Source organism: Harpia harpyja, chromosome 6 (assembly GCF_026419915.1).
Source record: "Harpia harpyja isolate bHarHar1 chromosome 6, bHarHar1 primary haplotype, whole genome shotgun sequence".
NCBI lineage: Eukaryota > Metazoa > Chordata > Aves > Accipitriformes > Accipitridae > Harpia > Harpia harpyja.
Window position 1 is genome coordinate 25,903,702 of NC_068945.1, and position 24,460 is coordinate 25,928,161.

The window sequence follows — 24,460 nt, forward strand, 5'->3', positions numbered from 1 at the left end:
TTTTGCTTATGAGCTGCTGAAAATATGAAAATCTGGACAGATATAGGCAAACCAAGCAGATACAGAAGAAACTAGTAAGAATTCATACCAGTTTACCCTATTAGGCCAGGAATACATTTCACAGCAACACATGCATAAACTAAGCACCCAACAGCCAACTTAATTATGTCCTGGATATTATTCCAGAATTCCCCAGTATTGCTTGGCTCTCCTTTTTGCCAGTTCCTTACCAGACACAGACAGCTATTAGATCAAACTCATATGAGTACAATCGTCCAATTGCATGGTGTTAGCAAAATCATTTAAGGCTTCACCTTATGCCACAAACTGTAGCGTTACTTATCCAGTCATAAGTGTTACCTAAAAAACTCCTTACACCAGCAGAGTAAGTAACTAGTAAAATCATTGCAGTAAGTTCACATAACAAAATAAAACGTAGGGGTTCAAACCCCTTTTATCCTCCCATGTTGGAAGCACCACATACACACATGTTCCAAGAAGTGAAGCAATACATGTTATCATGCATACTTGGAAAACTACTCTAAGTTACTATGAATTCCTGTATGTCTTCAATCTTTCCTCCAGATATGGAAAAAAATTCAGTCATAATTCCTACCTGCAAATATATAAAGTCCAAAATTTTAAAAATAAAGCCATTTGAGTTGTCACAACATGGTCATAATCTTGAAAGTGAAAATCTTTAACTGAAAAAATTCCTCCTTTCACAGCATTCAGATAACTCAAAAGACAGAATATATATTCATGAAACCTTACAAAAAGAAAAACATCTTCTAACTTCTGTGAAGAATATAGGCCAAAATCCCATGCATTTTTTTTAAGTTTTAAGTAACTGTTTCAAATTTAGAGATGCTGTATTTCAGTAGAGCTAGTGAAGACAGGTTCATTTGCTGTGATAACATTTACTACAGAAATATTTTTATTTGCTATAGCATCACCCTCTATTGCACAAGTAGCTATCTAGTAAGACAGAACTACTTGCGTTTCTCACCACTGTTATTTCGTCTCATAGGTTTTCCAAAGATCTCTGTTCATAAAACGTTTGTCAAAATGCACTCACACATAGCACCAGGCAAAGAGGAGATGAGAGACAGATGCTTCTGCATGTTAGTGGGCGGGATGAGAAAGAAGCTGGGGAAGAAGCTTTGCATCCAATCCATTATAGCTGTTTTCCTTTTAACCATCTAACAGCAACTCACAAATTCACCCGAAATGCATTAAATCCTCTGAACTTATGAAATGATGCATTACTGAAGTCACAGCAGGGAAGCCAACTCAGTTTAGAGGACATAAAAGACTAGCTCTAGAACAACTTTTTTCATTACAAGGTTACGGATAAAAAAACAAAGGTAATGTTTTAATGTAGTGAGAAGATGCACAGTCACAGAAGCAGCAAGGTAAAAGCACTATTTGTATTTCTTTCCAGAAGAAATTCCCTTCCAGAAAAATTCCTCAGACAGATTTTCCACCTCGAAAACAGCAAAATAGATCAACAATCTCTTAGTTCCCTACTCCAGCGTGTTACCTTTCTTCCACGTATGCTCTCTTCAGCTACTTGAGTGCATGGCTCTTGGAATAAGCTAGCTGTCTAAGATCTGAAACTCAATTCCATCCTTTATAGATTCTATCACTGCAGCATTTACTACTGTAAAACTGAGGCTACAGTAAAGCTTGCAAGTTAAAGAAATAATTTCTATTTTTCCAATTTTTTCCTCCGCTTTAGATTGCTTCTCTTAATATAGGCCTTCACTGGTTGCAATATTTGTTGAAAGTACACAAAGTTGCAAATTCTACCAACCTGTGTTCACATATGCCAACTACACATATATACACTGCAGGTACAGTACATGCGTATCTTACTAGTGTTCCAGTATATCAAAGCACAAAATGGAAGACACTTCTATGTACTATCACCATGGGACAGAACTGAGGGAACAGAAAGTCCTTATCTAGCTCCATCTAAGCTATTGAAGGTGAAATCAGAGGTAAATGCATACAGCAAGAATGACTAAACCCATAAATGGTCCAAAATTATTTGTTTTATTACATGAATACAAGAGACTACAATCATACTGAAGAGGCTATTATCAAATCTCTTCAGTGACAAAGCTTTCTGTCGAAGAGGACGAATAAAAACAAGTGCATAAATCACAAGAACGTGGCTTAAGGCCATTATCCCAGAGGATTACTGAATGGTTTTTGCATCCTCCCTCTTTGCCTTTAGTACCTCCATCTTTGTTTTAATATTGTAGCTATTATTACCGGTGCTATCTGAAGACTAGAGTCCCCTGTCGTTACAAATGGCAAATAGAAAAACCCTCTCACTTGTTAAGAGAGAATCTAGGGTATGCTTTAAAGGTACATTCAGTAACCTTAGGATAAGAGTGTGTTTTTAATGAGTCCTGCCAGCCTTGTCCAACTGTGTAATGCTTTAATTATTGAGCACTATACTGGGCATTATGGACTGTGGTTGCCAGGCTCCACCAAAAACCCATGGTTTTGCTGCACTAGCCATGGTGCAAATACTTAAAGAAGTAACTATGCCTGTCCCAAGGTACTCACACAATCCAAAGGTACAATTAAGGAAAACAAGTGGCTAAAAGAGGGAAATATAGCTGAAGCATAGAGAAGACAGGGAAAGTATAGCAATCAGCGGTCACCACACATTTGGGGATGCAACAAGGGAGTAATCACTCTGTGATGGGTTAACCCTGGCTGGATGCCAGGTGCCCACCAGAGCTGTTCTATCACTCCCCCTCCTTCTCAACTGGACAGGGGAGAGAAAAATATAACAAAGAGCTTGTGGGTCGAGATAAGGATAGGAGAGATCACTCACCAATTACCGTCACGGGCAAAACAGACTCAGTTTGGGGAAAAATTAACTTGATTTATTACAAATCAACCCAAGTAGGGTAATGAGAAATAAAACCAAATCTCAGAACACCTTCCCTCCACCCCTCCCTTCTTCCCGGGCACAACTTCACTCCCGGATTCTCTACCACCCCCCCCCAGCGGCACAGGGGGACGGGGATGGGGTTTACGGTCAGTTCATCACACGTTATTTTCTGCCGCTTCATCCCCCTCAGGGGGAGGACTCATCACACTCTTCCCCTGCTCCAGCGTGGGGTCCCACCCACGGGAGACAGTCCTCCACGAACTTCTCCAACGTGGGTCCTTCCCACGGGCTGCAGTTCTTCACGAACTGCTCCAGCATGGGTCCTTTCCACGGTGTGCAGTCCTTCAGGCACAGACTGCTCTAGCGTGAGCCCCCCACGGGGTCACAAGTCCTGCCAGAAAACCTGCTCCGTGGGCTCCTCTCTCCACAGATCCGCAGGTCCTGCCAGGAGCCTGCTCCAGCGCGGGGTTCCCACGGGGTCACAGCCTCCTTCGGGAACCCACCTGCTCCGGCGTGGGGTCCTCCACGGGCTGCAGGTGGATATCTGCTCCACCGTGGACCTCCATGGACTGCAGGGGGACAGCCTGCCTCACCATGGTCTTCACCACGGGCTGCAGGGGAATCTCTGCTCCGGTGCCTGGAGCATCTCCTCCCCCTCCTTCTTCACTGACCTTGGTGTCCGCAGGGTTGTTTCTCTTACATGTTCTCACTCCTCTCTCCGGCTGCCGAATACCGCCGTCCCAACTTTTTTTCCTTCTTAAAAATGTTATCACAGAGGCGTTACCACTATCGCTGATTGGCTCGGCCTTGGCCGGCGGCGGGTCTGTCTTAGAGCCGGCTGGTATGGGCTCTGTCGAACACAGGGGAAGCTTCCAGCAGCTTCTTACAGAAGCCACCCCTGTAACCCCACCCGCTACCAAAACCTTGCCACACAAAACCAATACACACTCTCAAATAACACCACCGATTTCACTGACAATATTCAGAACATTCACTAGAGACTACAGTGTGTAAACATCTCACAGTTGAACTCAAAATGAAAACGAGAGTTAAGGAAAATTGCTCAATTTATACATAATACAAATTAGGATTTTAACCTGGACTCCAGATAAAATGAGAAACTGATGCTTTGTGCAACCCTAAGCAGACAATTCAAAGATTTCACCAAGTAGCCCACAAATCTTATAAAGGTCTTCATGCCACCTCACCCCTGTTGAAATTACAGACATCACTGCAGACACACGCACGCTTCTCAATTTCTAAGAACACTTTTCAGAATACACTTTCATGCATAAATAAAACAAAAAAATCCCTAAACACCTAGCTTACCACCAACTTTTTTTTTTTTTTTTGCAGTCAGCAACTGCAGTCTTTTGGTCTCAAGGCAACCCCTCTTTCCCAGACACAAACATCTGATCCAAAATGTGGATCAAAACTTGATTAGTAAAAAAATGCAGCTCCACAGTAAAAGGTGGGGTCCAAAGATGAGAAGCAAAACCAGAAGTGAGAGAGCCAGTGAGGAGGTGGAGGAGAAACATGAACATGCTCTTCTAACCTACTAATACAAGAACTTGAATACCGTTTATAAAACCAGAATGTTCTTCTTCCTGACTGCTAAGCCACTATTCTCTTAATGATGAGGAAGAAAGAAATTCATTTAAAATCTTTAGTCCTACATTTCTGCTTCAAAATTACTGTACTTTTCAGCAAGGCAGTTGCTGACTCAAGTAAAAAGCTTAGCAAAGCTGAGCAGTAATTAAGAGATTTCATTTACAACACAATTTCACATTTGTACAGGGGGAACTGTGCTTCTTATGACATGAAAGTTCCCATAATACTGAAAAGACGTGTGGAGATATAATACCATCTAAGTCTTTCATTTGCCCTGTGAAGTAAGCCATCACTTTTTATGATAAGTAAATATGCACTTGAATAAAGACAACTATTGAAGGCAAAACTTAAGAGGTAATGAATACCACTCAGATCCAAAGAAAACAGTTCTTGGAGCTTTTTAAGATCATGTATTCAAGTCCTGTTCCAAAATTCAAGTCAACAGGCATCATGCCATTACATTCCTATATAGTTCAAGCAAGCCTCAATGGCTCTGCAATATGCCTAATACAATTTCCTAAGTTGTATTTACAGAACTTAGACCTGTATCAGTTTACACTTTATTTCAAATCAGTGGTTTCAGTTTGTGAACCCCTGAATGTTTTACAGATGCACATGCAGATGGAAAAATAACAGGTATGAGTCTGCGTTTCCCAGTCAATCAAGAACTAAGAACCTTAGAAATTGTCTACAGATCACCACTTTTAGTCTAAATAATTTCATAGGAGTTAATGACCTTAAAGATTTTGACTATGTAACATTCCGTACTTATCTTCACCTCAAAGAAAGTTTTTCCTAATAGATCCAGAGCAGCCACTAATTTTTGGTTTATTATATATAAACATGGGACAGACAGTTAGACATGTCGGTTTTAATTAGGTTCTTGCAGAACTTCCTCCTCCCATCTGTAGTTTAACAATGGCAAGATGTTTTGCACTAACTGTGCCAAGCCTGGATCAAGAACTTCTCCTTTATTTCAATATTCAGTGTGTTTAAATAAATAAATATCTAAGAATCCAAAACTTCAGTCTACTTGTTAGCTACAGACATGCAGAGAGAGGAAAAAAAAACCCTACACTATGACAGCACCTTGGACATTCAGTGGTGCTTAGAGAGATTAATTAAATGCACTGAGCACATCCCAATCTGCATTGTAGATATAACAAGTAATCTCAGATACAATTCTATACCAGCCCTTAGCAAAGCAGCTTCTAGGATACAGATCCTCATCTGCATCAAAAAGCCACTCCTGAGCCACAGAATTAGAGCAAAACTTCGCATATCTATATTTGTGTTCTGCCAGCAAAACAAGTAAGCCCAAAATTCTTAAAATCACAGCATCCCCTCCAGTTTTCACACCAAGTATAAGCCATAACAAGAACATCTTGAATGAAAATTAGTTCTAAATGAAAGCAAGAATACTTAGCACCTTTCTGGTGCATTTCATCTTTCAAAAACACTTTGCAAATATTAACGTGCCAAGACATAAAGGAGTCATTGTTTCAGTGAAAGGAAGTAAGAAAAGAGGATGCAGAATTTTGTAGCAAAATGGACAGGTGGCTGGCTGATACTTCAGTTTTGTATACTGTGGTTTCATTCCCATCTTAGTGATGCATCAAAACAGGTTCTGCAGTACTACAACAGCAAAGGAATACTACATTACTGTGTATTGAGAGATCCTGGTAAACCTGGGTTACTTTCAACACTAATACTTTTCCAACTGAAATTCCGGTTGCTTTTCTTAAATTAAGACTGCAAAGGTTTTTTTTATTCTATACCACCATAAGAAAAACTTTTATATCCTGATTGAGAACAAAGTGTTTTTCCTTTGGAGTTCCCATTATTGCATTTCCAAAGGCACATATGCCCAGCACAGTCAAGATGCTAGATACAAAGCTGCAATTTGTTTAAGTTTGTCCATGTGCTGGTTTTGGCTGAGATAGAGTTAATTTTCTTCACAGTAGCTAGTATGGGGCTGTGTTTTGGATTTGTGCTGGAAACAGTGTTGATAACACAGGGATGTTTTTGTTCCTGCTGAGCAGTGCTTACACAGAGCCAAGGGCTTTTCTCGTTCTCAGCCCACCCCACCAGCGAGCAGGCTGGGGGGGCACAAGGAGTTGGGAGGGGACACAGCCAGGACAGCTGACCCCAACTGACCCAAGGGAGATTTGATGCCATATGACATCATGCTCAGTATATAAAGCTGGGGGAAGAAGAAGTAAGGGGGGGGATGTTTGGAGTGATGGCATTTGTCTTCCCAAGTAATGGTTACGTGATGGAGCCCTCCTTTCCTGGAGATGGCTGAACACCTGCCTGCCCATGGGAAGTGGGGAATGAATCCCTTGGTTTGCTTTGCTTGAGTGTGCGGCTTTCGCTTTACCTATTAAACTGTCTTTATCTCAACCCATGAGTTTTCTCACTTTCACTCTTCTGATTCTCTCCCCCATCCCACCGGGGGGCAGTGAGCCAGTGGCTGTGTGGGGCTTAGTTGCCAGCTGGGGTTAAACCAGAACAGTCCATTACATGCCCTGCTGAATTCTGTTTTCTTTTTTTAGGGTGCTTTGTGGCTCTTTAAGCATAGCTAACAGGAAAGACTTATACAAAAAGATTCATCACAAAGCGTTATCTGCTACATTCATGTTCATTGCGGGTATCTAATACTACTAACGTAGATCAACCTGGGATCTCTACCAAGAACTCCATGCCATCCAGAAGCATCACTGTATCCTTGCCAATATTCCGCCACAGCATACACTGGTAACTGATGGATGGAGAACCACTCTCCAAGAGCAGGACTCTGACAGATCCTCATCTCTATTGGTTAGTACCTCACTCACTCCACTATTTAGCAGCACTGATTTCAGCGAGACAGCTCATAGGAAAACTAAAGCAAGAATGGCAAAGTTTTTCACTTCTTTATTTAATGTTCAGCTCATTAAGGGCCCAGCTTGAAGCCCTGAGAACCTGGCAGAAACTCTCCCACTAGGGTTTTGAGTAGGGCCTTGAAAAATTAGGGACTTGAACTTGATAGAGAAAGGAATAGAAGCTAGTTAAGAGCAAGGAGCACAGATTTCATGTCCTCCCATTGTTCAGCCTAGTTTAGCAGGCTTGGTTACTAGTGGGAATTTGCACTGGGTTACCACAGTCAACTCAGACAAGAGTTCCAGCCAGCAAAAAAAGCATGGAAGTTGGCTGCCAGGATGACATCTGACAGGAATATCTAACTGAAAACATCAGAGGGTATCATCTAACAATCTCCTTGGTAAAAGCAGAGAGGATTCAAAAATGGACCTGAGACAACATGAACAATTAGAGACTGATTTCTCACTACAGAGATTGAAGTCAGCATTACAAACAGCTCCTGAAAATGCTTCTCACTCTTAATAATGTTATCTCTGTCCCGCTAGAATACCAGTGCTCAATCCACTAAAACTTCACCAGAAATTCCATTTTGCTCTGATTAATCAAAGATACTAAGTCCTAAAAATGATAGCTGTGCCTGACTCAAACCAGACCAAATAGAACGAGTTCTTGGTAATCAAAAAAGTTGTGTCACAAACTCAGATATGCATGGTGAATGCAGGTAAAGAAAAAGACACAAAACCACAAGAGAACTTGGATTTCTTGCTATCTGTGATGAATGACTTGGTTCCTGCCACATTAGATGCATTTCACCTCCATAAATTACAATCACATGGCAGGTGCAGTGGGATCTGTCTCCATCCTGCTAAAGGTTTCTGTTTGGTTAGTCAAAAAAATTGGTGTTATATACTGCTGTTAAGATTTTACTTTAGCACTTTCAAGTCAAATATAAAAATGTACTTAAAATACCACATCAATTAAAAAACAATGTAACCTCACAGAGAAAACCAGTTGTGTCCCAGAACAACAGTGAATTTTTTCAGAACTGTCCCATGTTGCTGCTTCCAGTGGATCGCAACAGAGGAATACAGATTTTATTTTTTCCAAAGACATTTTAACAAAAAAACCATCAATAAATAAGCCAGTATTACTCAAATGACAAATTATTGAGATGAAAAGTACAATCTAAAAAAAAAATTAAAAAAAGAAAGTACAAACTATCAGTTTTCAAACACTTCAGCACACTCTTACTTCTGTATTTTGTAAGCTCTTTTGGGCAGGCATGGTTTCTCGCTTTGGGAATTTCTGCACTCCAGCTATGTTGGTTGATGGTGTGAAGAGTGACTGTTGATTGACGTAACTTGGCTAGCAGAAGCTGCCACAGTAGTCACAGTTATATTGGCAAAAAAAGTGCTTTTATCTGAATTGCTTCCCTCATTTGTGGAAATTTTTTTTTTGCATGAATAAACACGAAGAAAATCAATGCAAGGAATTAAGAAATCTGTGTGCAGTTTCATGGCTGTGATCTTGTTGGGATGACAGAGGCATGGTGGGATGGCTTGCATGACTAGAGTGCTGCAATGGAGGGATACAGGCTCTTTAGGAAGGACATGTCAGAAAGACACGGAGATGCAGTTGTCCTTTATGTGACAGAGCAGCTGGAACGCATGGAGCTTTGCCTGGGCATGGATGATGAGCTGAGTGAGAGCTTATGGGTAAGGATTAAAGAGCAGACCAGTATGGGTGACACTGTAGTGGGCATCTGCTGTAGGCCAGCTGACCAGGAAGAACAAGGGGATAAGGCCCTCTACAGATAGGTAGAAGCAACCTCACATTCACAGGTCCTGGTCCTCACGGGGGACTTAAACCACCCCGGTACCTGCAGGAAGGACAACGCAGCCAGGGATAAGCAATCCAGGATGCTTCCTGGAGAGCACTGATGACAAATTCCTGAGCCAAGTGATAGAGGAGCCAACAATGACAGATGCTGTGCTAAACTTTATACTTACAAACAAGGAAGGTCTCCTTGGGGACATGAGGGTCAAAGGCAGCCTTAAGCTGCAGTGACCATGGTGGCGCTCAGGATCCTGAGAGGAGGGAGCAGGGCAAAAAACAAGATCACAGCCCTGGATTTCAGGATAGCTGACTTTTGTCTCTTCAGGGAAGAGTCCCATGTGATAGGGCCTGGAGGGAAGAGGGGTCCGAGGAAGCTGGTTGATACTCAAGGATCAAATCCTCCAAGCTCAAGAACCGTTCATCCCAACGAGCAGGCAGTCAGCCAAAAATGCCAGGAGGCCTACATGGATGAACAAGCTGATCCTGGCAAAAAATATACAAAAGGTGGAAGCAGGGACAGGTAACCTGGGAGGAACGCAGAGATGCTGCATGAGCACGCAGAATGCAGTCAAGAAAGCCAGAGCCCACCTGGAGCTGAAACTGGTGAGGAATGTCAAAAATAAGTATCTGAAAGGAGGGTGTAAAGATGAAGCCAGATCCTTCTCAGTGGCGTTCAGTGACAGGAAAAGAGGCAATTGGGCACAAACTGAATACTGGGAGGGTGACTGAGCAATGGCACAAGGTGGAGTTTCCCTCTTTGGAGATACTCAAAAGCCATCTGGACATTGTCTTGCAGAACCTGCTCTAGGTGGCCCTGCTTGAGCAAGGGGTGTGGACCAGATGACCTCCCTTCCAACCTCAACCATTCTGTGATTCTCCGAAAGCACTGCTGTGTCAGAAAACTTCCAGCCATGCACCAGTGTTTATATTGCTGTTTTATACCAGCCTTCCTCTTCCATAAAGTACCCCTATGGTACACACAGAGTCTGCATATTTGTGCTTCACCCAGCATGAAGGGAGCCCTCTCTCAACCAAGGCCTCTAGGCATTTTAGTAACATGAATAAGTAACTGCTTTCCATACTACATTTGCAATTCCAGGAAACTCAAGACGTTTTCCCAAATTATATTACCTTCATGTACAGCAACTTAAAATATGAAAGCCTAGGAGAAAAGGAAAAGAAAGAAGAAAAAAAAACTTAAAAAAATCAAACTTCAGCCTTTCTCAATATACCAATGCCCAGTTGCAGGACAAATGAAACTGAGGAACAAAACCCAAATACAGAAAATAATATATACTGCAAAATTAATTATTTCAGAGAATTCTTGATACTAACTGCAGGTCCAGAAATCTTTATTACCGATGTATAAAACAGTATTTTGTAGTCTGAGAACAGAAAGGGACGAACCTCACCCATGAAAAATTTGAAGAACTTTAAGACAAAAAGAAGGACATCTGAAAAATTTGTTCTGTATCATGCTACATCACCTTCAGACACGTGTTAAATATGGATTTATCTCACTGCTGTTTCTCTCTCTTCTTCATTTCTCTCCACCCCTTCACCCTTAACAAATCTGCCCAGCAGCACAGTGGGATACATGCCATACAAACATGGCAGTAGCTTTCTATTCAGACAGATACTGTGCCTGCCCCTGCTTATCACTGGTCAAAACTGATATAAAACAATGTTATCAATAAAAGCGCCACATTTTTAACCCAGTTAGCATGTGCCGATAATTCAGTGGAGACTCTGGTCTCCTTAATGTTCATTTACGGTGACTTCAGCTAAATGGCAGTGGCCTGTGCCAGTTTCCCTCTCCAGGCTGTTAGCACCACCTGGACATAGATAAAACTCCATATACTTAAAGAACACTAATCTACAAACTTTAAAGACCAAGATATTTTTATTTATTCCTTCAAGCATTCTCCTATTTCCTTCCTCTTTAATTGTACTGTTTTCTGGTTTTGAGCAGTAAAACACAGTCCTTTCTTCCTTTGGTCACAGCACTGCCTCTAAATGAACAAAGAGTATCTGTAAATTCTACTATGATGGGTTTATTTTGCCATTTATCCAGTTGTCAACCAACTTTTTTTGTTTGTTTGTTTGAAGATGCACATAGATTCTGTATATTTACATTAAAATAATTGTTATATGCCAAGTATCATCAGGGACTTGGTTTTATCATCTAAGGCACAACTACATTAAGCAATAGTTCTTGCTAAAGACAGTGGTGTTTTCACATGCTTAAAGCACAGGGTAATGACTCTTTCAAAAAAAAACAAACAAAACCCAAAACCACATTAAAAAAAAAAAACAAACAAAAAAACACACACCAGAGTTCTGCTCTTTGCTTTTTGACTAACCACTTGGGCAACTTTGCTCCAATCACCTCACCTGCAGTGCATCAGTTTATCTTTCTACAGTGTCATTTTCCTCACTCTAACCTGCTCTGTAAAGCTTTCAAGAACCTATGGATTTATTTCCATAACATGCCTAAGACTAGAGAATTGGCAAAGCTATTCTGCATATGAAAAACACTGTCATCAATTTCAGTTCCTTGCATACTAGTGGCACAATATTACTATTTTTGCTCATATTGATGAAGAAAAAAATGTTAGGAACATCTTTCTTCTCAGCCCATTCACCAACTGTGCACAGTTATTCACATTGCGATTGTAACATAAATCAAGATCTAAGCTTACTAAACAGTATTTCAGATGTTACCAGTATATGATGCAGTTTGATATACCTCAGGTGCCAGGTATGAGCACTGGCGAGAGAGCAGCGGCCACTGGCAGCATGAACAAGTTGAGATTTTACGTCCAACTGCCCCAGCGGGGCATGCAAAAGCAAGGGGCAAGGCTCTGGGTACCAACAATAGAGATGTAAATTCCAAGATGGATAACCACATTGCAAGGCAGTACTGTGCATGGCTCTCCACTGTCCAAACCAGCTGGAAAGTGATCTGATTTCGGCCACGGAGGAATCATTCCCAAAGGAATGCCTTCATATGGAAAGGAGGTGTTCCAATGATGAAGGATCTGCATCGCCAATCTAAACAATGTGAGTTCGAATGACCCCAGAAGTTTGCTAGAAGCCACTATTTTAATCCAGCAGCCTTTAAGCTGCACTATCATTATAGTGAGAACAAGAGAAAAGGGAGGCAGACTGCAATATTTGGAAGGAAATGTAGTCACTTAAGCCGCTGTCGGTATACTCTCCTCTTTACACCTGAGGTCTGAGAGCAGCTATGGAAGGATGTGAATTTATTCTCATACACACTGCTTCCTTCTTAAAGTCATCTAACTGCAAGACGATTGCTGGACAATGAGTTGAAGACAGCTGCATCTCAAATGTTCTCAGCTTGTCCATTTTATTGTTGCTCTCTGAGGTAATAGTACAGACCAAATTATTGGTTTGCATTCTGGACAGTAGTCTGAAAAACTTGGTATAAAATCAACAACATCAAGTGCAAAAGCCTCCCTTTCCTACCCATCACCAAATGGTTTGGTTTAGCCACTAGCAGGTCCCATCTTCCAGTGGACTTAATACCAGTACTGATTCCCCCCCCCCTTTCTCCATTTGTAGCATCCTGCATTTTGTCAACATAAATCTCAGTGAAGGAAGACATCCCAAACTAAAAGCTTCTACCATTTCTTTAAATTGATCATTTTTTGCTTTGTGGAAGTTAATGTCAACATGCAACTTTCCTAGTACAAAAAATTGTTTACGACATCATCACCTACTGATTTCAACTACTTGGAAGAGTCACTGAAGAGGAACAGATTTCTCATAAATGTAGTTGATGTTAAAGAGCTCTGGAAGACAAAGATCAAGGACAAGAAGTTATAAAGTATTCCAATAATAACAACAGAAAAAGTCCACCTTTACAGGGAGCTCATTCTCCAATGCTCCAATTCTCTGCTTCGATAAAACAGCATCTAGTTGTATGGTACACTCAACACTGAAGAATCCAAAACCACAGACAGTTCTACCTTTTTAAACTGGTAGGAACCATCTTTATCTTATTTAAGAAATCTCAAGCATGCCAGCCAATATTTTATCTTAGAAGACTTGTCTAACATGAATGATAACCTCCCTGTGTTTAAATGAGTCACACTCTAGAACCAGTCTTAGGATTGAAAAAAGATGAGACTACAGAAATACAGAATTTAACTGCTGCTTGCAGAGCCTTATAGTTAATGTCAGTTCATTTTCTATAAAAACCAGGAAGCCTAGGACTCCCTTCAGTTAGAAAACAAATGAAAGCTAATATTCTTAAGAACAACATGATCTAAAGAACATATATTTGGGGATTGAATAATGCTAGAATGATTGGTTTTCATTTCTTATTTCTATCCAGTAGCATACACCTTTCTAGTACCTTTGGCCTGAAAAATATTGAATTAAGCAGATTCATACATTGAAGTCCAGTAATTTCTGAACATAAAATTCCATTTGCAGTATTGATTAGCAGCAGTATTAGCTGAAGACAGAAGGGAAAACAATCACAAAGGGAATTTAGTACTGAGGCAACTGAGGTTCAGGGGCACAGCAGGGGAGTCAGAGAGAGGAGGAAAGTGAAACCTAGCCAGGAGGAGCTGGGTTATCAGCTGGATAGCCTGAATATCAGCTGGAAACTTTATCTCATTTGAACAGTTCATGATTCTTTGTGCTCCCCCCATTCCACCATTCAATAACAATTTTTATTCCAGGATTAGAACCATTCTTTTCTCCAAACAGACAAATTCATTTCCACGTCCCTAAACGAGTACAAAAGTCCATCTGGAAATTGTGAGAAAAGGAGGAGTTTCATATTTAAAAAAAAAAAAAAAAAAAAAAATTTAGCTCAGATTCCACAATTCCTTTCCTTCATTTCTCTACCCTTTCTCTCCTCTTCCTCCAAACAAAAATCCTTCATTCTTCTCCTCTGTAGTTAAATGAAGATTGCTAAATAACATAGTTTTCTAGTTTTCTCCTAGTCCTAAGTCTTAGCTGTCAAATGCCTACCAGGAGATAAAATCCAAAAGCTAATGATACAACTGAAATGACGGCATTTTGCCTGTAAATATTACATTCTGGGATAAACTTTAGAGGAACTATTGAAAGCTGCAATTGATGACAACTCAACTTCCCTGGAAGTTTTAAGCAGCAGAAAATTTCTGGTGAAGGAAGTGGAAGGGTGCTTAAAAAGATTTTTTTTTTTTCTGAACATAAGTTTTCTTGTGAAAGTTTATCAGTGCCAGAATGTGAAAGCAGGCTCAAACGGATATGGGCGTTGTCCTTCTGATTTAAGAAAGGTATGGTTCTAGTGTTAGCACTGCTACTTGCAGTTTTGCCAAACAACAGCAGATCAAAAATTGTTACAATTTCTATCATCTTCACAGACACCCGGGAAAACAGTAAAGCCAGACACTGTTAATTGATGTGACCCTTGACTAGCTGCCCCTCAGGCAGCACGCACAGGGTCTAGGTCAACATGTGCAACTATTCCCTGAGGATAGAAAATTGGCATAGACATGGAAAACAGAAATGACTCATCAATACTCAAAAACACATGGGAGAAGAGTAGAGTGGTGGTGGCATCTATCTCCTCATAGCGCTGGTCAAGAGATCGGAGGCATAAGGACAGGGAACTCTATCCCTAAAAAATCATCTATTTCTTTCTATTATTTTCAAGCGTACCTGTCTCATGCGGAGGTTAGTGAGGAAGATTGCATTCTGCCTGCACCTTCTGAGACTTCCAGCTTCCTCCATCATCAGGCTTATGTGTTTACATTCAGCTTTTTGCTATAGCATTGGACAGACATTGCTAGGGTTCTTCTTGCAATTGTAAGTGTAGCTTCTACCCAGTTAACTCCATTGTTGTGAAAATAGTAGCTATAACCCGGAAAGAACAGTGATGAGGATACTACTGTAAGCATCGTTAGATTGGACCTGGTCTGATCTGCACATTAAAACAGGTAATGGAACTATTTTACACAGTTTGCTTCTAATTCTGACACAGATGGCACTTGAACAAGGATTCCAGCCTTGGCAGTTTTGCTTCAAAGTCAGTGCCAAGGCCAGGATAATCCTTTCTAGCAATTTTCTCCTTGATTTTTGAGCCACCAACCTTTGTATAAAATAGAATTTGTTATCTGCTACTCCCCTTCTACAGCCATGCATTGAACAAGCTTTGACAAGACAGAGGCTAGACCTTCAAATACTGAGCCAAGTGACACCAAAGAGAGTCATGAATCCCTACAAGGTACTAAGCTCATTTCTTAACCTTTATCTTCAGGTGGGTGTACCACAAGGACAAGAAAATTAGTGATCCAATGAAAAAGCAAGAAAAGGAAAAGTAAAGTTACCTTCCTTGATGGTAGTTCTGACTCTCCAGCTCTTAAATTATGCCAAGTGTGGGATAATGAACAATGACTGTTTTTTAAAGCTAGCATTCCCTGCAACAAGAAAGATGAGGCAAACCCAGACAACTAACAGAGAAAAAATAGTGCATGTGCTCGTGTGTGTATGTTTCCTTACACAAAACTACTTTTCAGAAAGTTCTTTAGCCATAGAATTAGGCAAATAACCCATATAGCTAACTCCGGAAAGAATGGAGACAAACTCATGAAGAATAACCAACTGTAAACTTGCACTGGCCATTATGTCCTCTTCTCACACAAGTCTTAATATTATTGGCACACTTTGGTTATAGGCAAAATAGATACACCAGAAATCTCATATCCTTAAAATGGATATTTTTTTAATTTATTCTAATGCAGATGATGAAAGGTCTTCAATCAAAGCTGGCGAGAGCTCATTAACACAGGCTTTCATACAAGCCAGGAGGGGGGGGAAAAAAAAAAAAAAAAAAAAAGGAACAGCAGTTCTGGATCTAGACAAGCAATCCCATCAATGTCGATAGGAGTTTGCATGTAGATCAAGTTTAGCATATAGTGCAAAGACTTTGGAGTCAGGTTATGAATTTTACCCATTATTAGCCTTTATAAACATCAGGCAAAACGGCTTGGGTTTTGTTGGTTTTGTGTATGTGCGAGTTTGTTTTTTTAAGATTGCTCTTATAAAGGCACACATACAAAAAAGAAATCAGACAGAGCATGAAATAGGAGAGTATTCCAGTAAGGGTCTATTGACAACTGATCATTTATTTCAGGAAAAAATAAAAAAATACACATTTGAGCAAGAAATAGTCACACAAGTAATAGTTTGGAGGATTGTTCCTTCAAAATCATTATTTTTAAGAACACTTCAGTTCAGCGATTTACGTGCACATGGGAGATGCCTAGTTTTACCAGTTTTCTAAAATAATTCATTCAGAAGGAATACTACTTTTGCTAATATTAAATCCTACACACTGAAATTTCACATCAAGCCTCTGACAGATCTTAATGTTGCCAACAGACACGCAGTCATTCACCACTGCTCTGCACTTTGGCTTTCTGAGGACTGTGTTTTGGAATTCCTGTAGACTGAATAGCTGGCACAGGGAATTCAACATATTAGTAATACTATTTTCAGTGCTACTTCAAAGAAAACCAGTGCATATTTCTCCAGACCTGAGAAAACTTACAAACTTTTCATGTCATCTAAACAGAGAAGAAAAAAAGTTGTCATGCATATTTCAGATATTAAAAAAAATAAAATCTTGCTATATACTGCCATCCAAATACCTCCAAGCTATGCTTTCCTTGCCAGCAACTGAGAAGGGGGTATGTACTTTGAACAAGAAAGATGCAACACACAACATAAATCAAAAATTGTGATAATTAAACATCAACAGGGCGGAGAAAAGGAACCTGCTACCACAGCGGGCAATTAAAAGACCAAAAAAAAAAAAAAAAATCAAAACCAACCTACCAATCCAATTATCCATCAGAGACTCTGCAGTTACTGCGGCTTCTACATGACTTGCAGCCTTGCTGATCAAGGGCCGTCACAGGACACCTAAGCAATAAGAATTTCACATTTCAAACTTGGAATACTTATCAGCAATTTGCAGTTTTCAAGAAGCTTAGGGATACCTGTTCCACCTCAGTCATTCCTCCATTTTAAAAAACTGCAACACAGTGAGGACGTTCGGGTTTTGTTTTTTGTTTTTTTTTTTAACGTGTTCTGTTCTTACAAGTAAACTAGCCTTTGATAACCTATCTCCATTGGCAGCAGGGAGCAGAATGACTTTGTTAGAAGATCCCCCCTGCCCTGAACTCATCGCCTGAGTTTATACATGCAATTTTCCCCCAAGCTTACAGTATAATGATGGAGCTCTATAAGGTGAGAAAAAAAAGCCTTCATTTCATAGGTCTTATTACAATAGTCTGTGCATTTTCACCACTGAATGGGGGAAAAAAAAACCAACCCAAACTAGTCCCCCTAGCGTACCTTTGCAGTAGGAGTCTAAAGAGTATGTGGCAAATCACTGTCCTGTATTTTTGCATGAAGCTAGCTTTTTTTTTTTTTTTTCAGTAGAAGACATAACCAGTTACAGAAACTGCAGGGAAACTAGGCAACCTTTCAATCAATTTATCTAATTTCCCGCTGTTTCTATTTCTGAACAAGTTAAAAAAAAAAATGTTGTGCAAAGAAAATTAATATGTATGCAGAAAATTTCATTAAATAAAATATGCTGACCTGTTGGCAATTGCCAGGTCTGGTTTTAACATAGTACTTTGTTTAACCCGGTGCTTTCTGTTCCTTCTAGCGCTGAAATTGTATAAAAAAGCTAAGAATGTTTAAAAGACATTTGATTCATTGTCATTTCCATCCTGGCATCAATACCTTCCAGAATACATAAATGACAATGAGAGCTGTGAAAACGTTTCCTGTAGTAATTTTAAGAGTGCTATAAAAAACAAGTACAATACACACAAAAAAAAGCTAAGACCTTATAACAACTGTTCAGATGCCTCCACAGGCTAGTTTTCAGTTAAAAAAAAAAAATGCATGTTGGAAAAAAGTAGGCTTTACGTGCTGTCTAGCAGTACCCCTGTTCCGAGTTGAACAAAGCAGAAGATATTGTACCTAGGTGAAAACACAAATAAAGATCGCTTGCCTGATGCTCTGCGAAGAGAAATCGCTTGCTTTCTAAAAACAAAACTGGGCACAGCGGAAGAGCTAGGAATCTCTCCAAAAAGTGTTACATAAGGCATTGTCAAACTTCATGTCACCTCCACAGAGGCCACAAGTTCCTATCTTCCCCCCCTGGTGAGCAGGGAATAACGATCTAAATGACACAATTCTGGGATAGGATAGCAGAAGCCTTCCCACAGGAGAGCCTCCTGGGCTGAAGCCTTGCTGGGGAGGCTGGAGGGGCTTGGGGAAACCATCCTCCCCGCCTCAGCGTCCCGGCCAAACTCCAGCTTCGCCCCGAGCCAGCAGGCAAGGTCCCGTTCGGGCAGCCTGCCTCCCGGAGCAGGCACACCGAGGGGCGAAGCGTTCACGGCCCACGGCGTGACACCCTTCCACCCGCGCGGCAGCAGCCACCAGCCCCCGGCTCTCCCGGACTCTCCCCTGCGTAGCCGACGGTACTCGGCGGGTCGGCGGCCCCGGCCCCGGCCCACCCCGCGCCTCCGCCTCACGGCTGGAGCCCCCCGCGGAGCGGGAACGCATCCCGGCCGGAGGGAAGGGGAGCGGGGCGGGGTGTAAACAAGCGCCCGGGCGGACTCAGGAGGGGAACGGGAGTGCGAGCTAGGCGGGGTAAGCTCCCTCGGCTTGGAGGCGGGGGGGGAAACGACGACGGGGGGGGGGGGGGGGGATGTGCCCCTTTGTGCCCCGGGGAGCGCCAAGCGTGCCTCCGCCTGAGCATCTCTTCAACTCCAGAGCTGAGGGGGATCCAAACCCGGGAGATAAACCCCCCAGCCCCACCGGACTCGGCTGCCCCCCTCCCCCGGGCTGCTGGAAGGGAGACACTCACCGATTGTTCCCGGCCTTCCCCCCGCCCCTCGCCTCTAAAAGCGGCAGACCACCCGACGAGGCACATACCTTCCCCGGGGGGGGGGGGGTGCTCCCGGGCCGCCGGGACGGTCGCTCAGCACCCGCCTCTCCGCGTAGGCAAGCGGTCCTTCCCCTTCCTTCGCTCCAGGCGGCCAGCTCCAGCTCCGTCCCCGCAGCCCGGCGCTCCGGAGGTGTCAGCCGGCGGGTCCCAGCCGGGGCGGCACCGGCGGCTCCACTCTCCGCGGGACGAGGAGCTGCTGACGGTGGGAGGAGGAGGAGGAGGGCGGCGGGGAGGTCCCCACTCTTCCCGGGATGCGCCGCTGAGGTGGCTGCTGCCTCCTCCTCCACCCAGCTCTCCCTCTCCGGGGCCTGCCTGCTCCCTGCTTCGCGCTGCCCTGAGGTGCAGCGCGGTCCCCGGCCGGCCGTTCGTCCCGCTCGCCTTCCCCCACCCCTCTCCCCGGCGGCGAGCAGGCCCCGCCGGCGGCCAGAAGGACCCGGTGCGGGGGGGGGGGGGGGGGGGGGAAGAGGGCGACGGGGGATTCCGGCCCGGCCTCCGGTCCTCTCCCCGGGGCCTGGTGCACACTCTCCGCGGGGAGAGGAGGCCCTGCCCCGGCCTGGCGGCCGGCGAGCAGCCCCAGGAAGGTCACCAGTACCGCGGAACCGGGCACTGAGAGGCTCCCTCAGGGCACAGCCGCGGCCGTTGCTACTGCTTGCCGGCCCGGCCTCAGCGGCCGCTGGGTGCCGCGCTCCGCCCGGGCTCGCTCCGCGCCGGTGCCCGGCGGCCGCCTCCGAGTCCGAGTGCCAGGCTGCCCCCTTCCCCTTCCTTCCTTCCTTCCTCGCCTCCCGCCCCTTCCCCGCTGCCAGCCTTCCCCAGCCGGCTCCCTCCGGTGCCAGGCTGCCCCCCTGCGGGTCTCGGTACCGAGGCTGCCCCACCGCCGGCGCTTCGCCCGGCGGGCCGAGAGCGGAGGCGGCCGCCGACTACCGTTCCGCGGGTGACCGGGAGCGGGGTGCCCGCTGCCGCCGCCGCCGCTACCGCCGCTCTGCCCCGGGCTCAGCGGCAGCTGCAGTGACTGTGTGTCTGTGTCATGTCTGTGCATGGGCGGGCGGAGGCGCGGGGCCGAGGCGGAGCCAGCCCGCTGACACGCCGCCCAGCGACAGGCGCCGAGCGCCCAACCAGCGGCGGCCGCCGCCGCCGCCGCCACCACCGCGGCCCCCCGCCCGCCTAGCTCGGCGCCCCGGGCCGCTACACCTGGGCCGGGGCGGAGGTGGTAGTGGGGGGGGGGGTGTCAGGCCTCCGCCCGCGCCCCGCCGCCGTGGCAGCAAGCCCGTCCCGCGGGAGAGGGGCTGTGAGGAGAGAACCGGCCCCACGCCCGCCCCGAGGGGCCGCACCTGAGGGCGCCGTGGCGGCCGGTGAGGTGCCGGAGCGCGCTGCGGTAAGTGAGGGGAAGGGCGAGGGGCGGCCCGGCCCGGGCCGGGCCTCGCCTGAGGCGCTGGCGGCGGGGGGGCCGGTCAGGGCGGCGAAGCGGCGCCCGGGCTTCAGACGGTGACACGCTCGGCGGTGGAGAGACCCAACTTTTTACCACCGTTGAGGCGTCAGAAACGAATACCACGTCTTTTCGCTTAAATGCGGCGGAGCGTGTCCCTGTGTTGTTTCCCTACGTGCTCAGAGTGAAGTGATAAATGCACCTTCCCTTTTTTTTTTTTCTTCCTTCCCTGCCGTCGGCATAGAACAGCCATCAACGCTCTTTTTTTTTTTTTGTTATTTTTATTCATCATCTTTCTTTCACTTCATTAGCGGTGTAAAATGGATTGTTGCAGTACATTAGCATACTAAGAGGACCATATGATAAACTGTGTGTATGGGTGGAGAGGGTGCCTAAAATTTCGAGAGGAGTGCGAGGGGATCAGGTATTAGAGGAGAGGAGCAAATATGCATACAATTCGATTTTAAAAAGGCATTGATCCATTCTTAGAATGGAAGAGGAAGGCAAGTATACACGTGCTTTGAGTAACAATGTAAATAATCAGAAGTAGAAATATAGGGATACTATTCAGTACTTACTGCTTGCTTCTCCCAGAAGGGAATAGTTGAAAAGAAAAAATGTTATTCTACAAAAGATACCACAGATGCTAATTTCTCTTGTTACATCAACTGCTGAAATGCTTTAACTTACTCAGAAGTTGCTTTATTGTGGGCAGAAATTATGTTTTGCAGTACGCTGTACCAAAATATTGCGAACTCTGGGACAGGTTATTCATGGCAAGATAGTATATGCCAGACTCGATTAAGGCATTGGTCCATCAAGCTTAGTATTCTGTCGCCAGCAGCGCCCACTTCCTGATGCTTTAGTCAAGAGTGGTATCAGATGAACTCAAGTAAATCATGATGTTGAACATGCCAGTAATATCACATAAGTGTTACTAACTGCAAATTTTTACATACTATGACAACTAGGAAAGCTTTTTTTTTTTGGGGGGGGGGGGGAACAACAACCTCTGCATATCTGTAAAAAGAATTTAATTCTGATATGAATGATTTTCTGGAGAAGCTACGGTAACCTACGGCTCAGTCTCTATTGTGCTAGTTATTTTCATGAGCAAATCAAAGTCAGAAATGAGCTATACTGAAGTGACTTATTCTGCCCATTCTCCTAAGTGAAGCTAAAGGATCAGCCTTCATGTAATAATGTTTTCTTGCACTGTTGAAGGATTGTAACTGCTTTGGTGACAGTCACAATGAACAAAGTGCTGGGGATGTATGGAGGAGGAAACAGGATTGTGTATATGGCTTCATTATTAATAAAAACAGATTGTCTACTGCCTGTTACTGGAATTCTCAGCAGTTTCACTTTTTTTAGTCTCACACTATGTCTTAAAAATGAGTAAATTGTCAGAGTCTGATCCTACAAAATATTGAACAATTTCTGCGGGTTCTTAAATGTTCTTATCTGCTATTAGAGCAGGGAACTCTCAGCACCCACAAAAATTCTTAGGTTTTAAGAGCAGCGTGGATTATTAGGATTACCTAATGTACCACCATACATGACAAATGATGGAACTTCATACTGAAACAAAATGTCTTTCTTAAAATTGCTCTGCATTGTCAGGTTGCTGACCTACTCACAAAATGGACAACAGTTGTCCAAACCCAGAGCTGCGTTTGTCAGGGGCTCTAGCCAAGAGTGATTACCACTAGGTTACAAAACCTAACAGGGACAGGAGGAGTGACTACCTGTGAAGATAGAGTTTTTCGGAAATTGTGTTTATAAGCAAGTAATCCTTTCATATTCATCATAAAATCACTTCATCAGTCTTTGTCCTTGAAAATCCTGAAGTGGCAATTGCTTTGGACATGGAGTAAACAAGCAATGCAGAAGGATCCTTATGCCAAGGACAGGTAGGAGAAATTAGATGCAAATATTTGCACTTCAGATTTCATTCAGCCAGAAGGAAGCTTTCTCCAGAAGCTATACAGGTTCTGGAGTGAGATGTCTATTTACATTTAAAAAACCAAAAAAGCAAAACCTATAGTAACATCCAGTATATTGTTTAAAAAAAAAAAATTGACAGTTATATAAGGTTGGAAATCTCAAAGCTTTAACAGTTCGATTATTAAAAAATTATGTAAACCAGACCTTTCTTTTTTAATAGGAACATGTCAATTTTGAGATAGTATTATATGATAGAGTTATACTGATGTAAAATTATCACATGAGTGTTTGGTCTCGGTTTTTTTCCTTATTGGAACAAGAGATAAAGGCGTAACAGTACACAGTTTCGAACAGGCTATGGTACTTTCACTACACTAGAACATCAGTAAGTAAAATAGGATTAAGTCTGTTTATAAAACCCCAAATGCTTACATATTATCTAGGTTTTGATGAAAAGAACAAAATTCTTTCCAATATAAACATTTTACGTGAAAGGGAGGAGTAAGACCCACAAGTATTCAAACTTATAAAAGTGCATGAAGTTCATCTCTCATTTAACACCAGTGAAGTTCTTTTTACATTCTTACAGTTGCTTCATTGTTCTAGCTGAATACAACCACTATGAGGTCTTTTGAGGAAAAAGGCAGTGCTTTGTTCAGGAGGTGACTGAAAAGTGCTTTGCGACTCTAATAGTGCATTATGTGCCAGCTGCCATAGAAGCTAAAACATTCCTGAAGACCAGGAAGGTGTTCTGTCCCCATTCTTCCACACACACTCCTGTGGTTAATCAGCATTTTAAATACCTAGTGAGGCTGATGCTGCTGTGTCACAGTCGAGATACGGGATATGCATGGACAAAGCTAAGTTCTCCATGACCTGCTGTTGTGTGGAGTTGATGAAATAGCTACTTTTCATAAAATCAACTCTTCGGGGTGTTCTCATGGGGAACAGAAATTCAAATCTGATTTAGCAGGCTGGCTGGATCGTGTTAACTGAGCCACTTCAACACAGAAGGTTGTGAATCTTTGTTTATAAATTGCCGCTCTTAACTTCTGGATGCTAAATTGCACAACCGTTAATAGTATCAGAGCATGAAGAGCAAGACCAAAAGTCTGAAACAAGTCCTAACCCTTGAGATTCTTATTATCATCTGCCACTGCAGTGAATACAGGACTACTGCAGAACAGGCTAACATCTTGTGTAGTAGGAAAAGACTTTCAGACAAGAAATAAGTGAAATTTAATCTACTCTGGAAAAATAAATTCCCAGTTCTTGAGTGTAAAGTAGAAGCTCTGTTACATATCCTGTCTACAACGGGCAGTAAATTAAAATTTAATGGAGATATTCCTGTGCATGTAACAGAAAAAAGAAAAATCAGCAAAACCCAAGAAAGTCAGAGCAAGATCCAGATTCCCTGGGGTTATAGGAACTGGAAATAAAATAAAGACTGGTAAACTGAATGCCTTTAAATGACTAGAAGACATCATCGAAACCTAAAACTTTCAGAATGCAAAGAAAATGAAGTTATTGAAACAGAAATTATTTCTCTTTTATGCCAAAATAGATTTCAGACAATAAACTGATTGTTCTGTGTTAACTTATTTTGATTTTCGTATGGGTTACTCCCACAACTCAGTTGTACTTCTAGATGCAAAAAGGTAAACATCCATACTAAAGTTTTAGATAGTATTATGCCCTATATCAAAGAAAACTTGAAGGAAAGGGGTATTTTCCTATTTGTTTACTTTATATCTCTAGCAGAACTTTCTGTGGATTTTTTTTTTCATTGCCGTCAATTACTACTTTCCATTTGTTGTGACTCGGTCATTTAGAGAATAGTTGGGGGTTTTTTGTTTGTTTGTTCGGTTGG

The 24,460-nt window shown here is 43.1% G+C and overlaps 1 protein-coding gene and 1 long non-coding RNA gene across 8 annotated transcripts in view; one reads left to right on the forward strand and one right to left on the reverse strand.

Moving 5' to 3' along the window:
- Positions 1-17,173, reverse strand: part of LARGE1 (LARGE xylosyl- and glucuronyltransferase 1) — a 300,311-nt gene extending 283,138 nt beyond the window's left edge. For all 3 annotated transcript variants that reach the window (XR_008235525.1, XR_008235524.1, XM_052789429.1), the window contains exon 1: positions 17,087-17,173. The gene's annotated coding sequence lies outside the window, so the exon portion shown is untranslated. The remainder of the gene's footprint in view (positions 1-17,086) is intronic.
- A 3,265-nt stretch (positions 17,174-20,438) lies between these two features.
- LOC128143119 (uncharacterized) overlaps positions 20,439-24,460 on the forward strand; it is a 30,763-nt gene continuing 26,741 nt past the window's right edge. For all 5 annotated transcript variants that reach the window (XR_008235628.1, XR_008235626.1, XR_008235627.1 and 2 more), the window contains exon 1: positions 20,439-20,592. This is a non-coding gene — a long non-coding RNA (uncharacterized LOC128143119). The remainder of the gene's footprint in view (positions 20,593-24,460) is intronic.